This window comes from Phodopus roborovskii, unplaced genomic scaffold (assembly GCF_943737965.1).
Source record: "Phodopus roborovskii unplaced genomic scaffold, PHOROB, whole genome shotgun sequence".
NCBI classification, from domain to species: Eukaryota; Metazoa; Chordata; class Mammalia; order Rodentia; family Cricetidae; genus Phodopus; species Phodopus roborovskii.
This window is the reverse complement of record NW_026126755.1, coordinates 1,390,614-1,392,649: the sequence shown is the minus strand read 5'-3', so window position 1 is coordinate 1,392,649 and position 2,036 is coordinate 1,390,614. Positions and strand designations below refer to the sequence as shown.

The 2,036-nt window shown below is 48.2% G+C and overlaps 1 long non-coding RNA gene across 1 annotated transcript; it reads left to right on the top strand.

Moving 5' to 3' along the window:
* Positions 1-279: 279 nt before the first annotated feature.
* LOC127214555 (uncharacterized) lies at positions 280-1,121 on the top strand. The gene is made up of 3 exons (XR_007833860.1): positions 280-373; positions 498-606; positions 1,038-1,121. It is a non-coding gene; the product is annotated as an uncharacterized LOC127214555 (long non-coding RNA).
* Positions 1,122-2,036: the final 915 nt, after the last annotated feature.

Here is a 2,036-nt window from a genome sequence, read left to right as displayed (position 1 = left end):
GCATCTGGCTTAGGATCCGGACTCTACCGGCCACGCCCACACCTGTTCCCACGCCCCCAATGGGCGTAGTCAGTACAACAGGTTAGGCGGGGTAGATTTCATTTCAGGAAGGTGCCCTTGCATGCACTGGGCTCCCCGCGGCTTCTCCATCGGGCTGAGGGGCGACACCGAGACCGCGGGGAAGCCTGAGCCGCTGTGGAAGTCCTCTTGGCCTGCCCAGCGACTTTGAAAGTGGCGCCCCGAGCATTCCCTGAAGGCGGTGACACGACCTCTTCAAGAGGGCATGGAGCCTGCTTCATCGCGCTGCCTCAGGTGATTGGCTGTCAGACGCTGGGGGCCCAGTCTCTGCCTTGGCGCCTTCTGCAGCGCTAAGGTGGGTGGGTGTCTGAGGTATTGTGGCCCAATTTGGTTTTGTTCCCCCCTTTCTTACTTTTTGTAAGACAACCGAAAACAATGACTGAAGCAGGCACTAAATACATATTTTCGTTGCTGTCCAGGTCTTGGTTTTGCAGAATTAAAGAAGGCCACCAAGTTTAGAGAACAAGAAAGAAGGAAAGCGGTGTGCAAAGAGGCTGAAGCTGCTGCCATATCATGGTAGGCTCTAAGGTAAACACCTTCATTCTATGGACTTCTTCGTTCCTTGACACAGATTCCTGTGATTATGTCAGCTTGTTAGCACCATTCCTAAACTTTGAGGGTGAGTGTATATACCGAGGTATAGATGGTTGGAAAGGTGGCTGACTCCATAGAAAGAGTCACACTATTTACTTGATTATTGAACTCTCCTCAGTTCACCTTTTGGTGAGCATTTACATGAGATACAAGTATCTTCCCAGCCTTTGGTCATTTAGAGAGATACATCCATATAATTCTTCCCCAGATGTCTTTTGTCACCAATTTTTCAATATTTCACTTTCCATTCAGTCAGACCATTGGCTACAGCCCATCAATCAGTGAGGAGCTGCACATTCTGCCATTTCTTCTTCCAAATAAACTGTGTGACAGCATAACCAGTGGGTTGTGCTCACGTCACTCAGGCCTCACTAGCCAGTCAGGCCCTCCAGACAATCTGCCAGTGGGAAGTGGTGCAGGTCTCTTCCTGCTGCTGGCTTGGAAGAGGACTCTGCATTTCTGTGCGCTGTGTTGCCATTGCTGCTGCAGGGAGCTGAGCTGAGAGCATTGGGGACCTGGGCAACCACGACATGGTGAGCTATGGGCTGCTATTACTGCATGGGGAGAAGCAGATGGGCAGGCGCGGGAGCTGCTGTGCTGTGTCCAACCCAGATGTGGTTGGAAAACTTCAACCACGTTCCCTGTCTTGTGAGGTCCTGTGTGGTCCTTGAAACTCCTTGGACCCAGGGGCAGGCCTCTGAATAACTTTCCTCTGTGGGCCAAATCTGCTTAGAGTACTGGGGGCAGGAAACTGTGTGTAGAAATATCTTTCTAGCCAACTTCAACATGCTTTTGGTGCATCCATGGAAAGCAGGTTTCCAAACTCAGAGAGGCCTAATTTCTCCAGTATCTTCTAGATGGTCAGCACTTTGTATTTAACCTGTAAGTTCCATTGTAGTCAATTTTGTGGAGGTTGTAAAAGGCATTTCATGTGCAGTGTTTCACTTTAATGCTATGCCGTGGTGTTGAAGAGTAAAATCGGTGATATAAAGGATTTACCAATGCTTAGGAGATAGTGATTCTCACAAAATAAAATTAGCTGAGGGAGGACTGCCTCTAAAACACCCCAAAGGTAAGTACATACTAACCATGCCATTTAGAGGTCAGGATGCTAGGATACACATTTGTTCACGAGGATTGTCCAGATATTTGACTTGAAAGCAATACAAAGGTGCCACCCCTGATTCATAACCAAACCTATATCAAAGAAAAGGCCTTTAAAAAGCTGATTAAGGAGGCAGGCCCTACAGGAGCACAACCAAAATTAGGGCCTGGTGAGCTCTAAAGTTCCAGTTTTCTTCATGGGAAAAGCATAGTTGTACCAGATGAGCAATATGATACCTAACTCTTCCCACCATATGGAG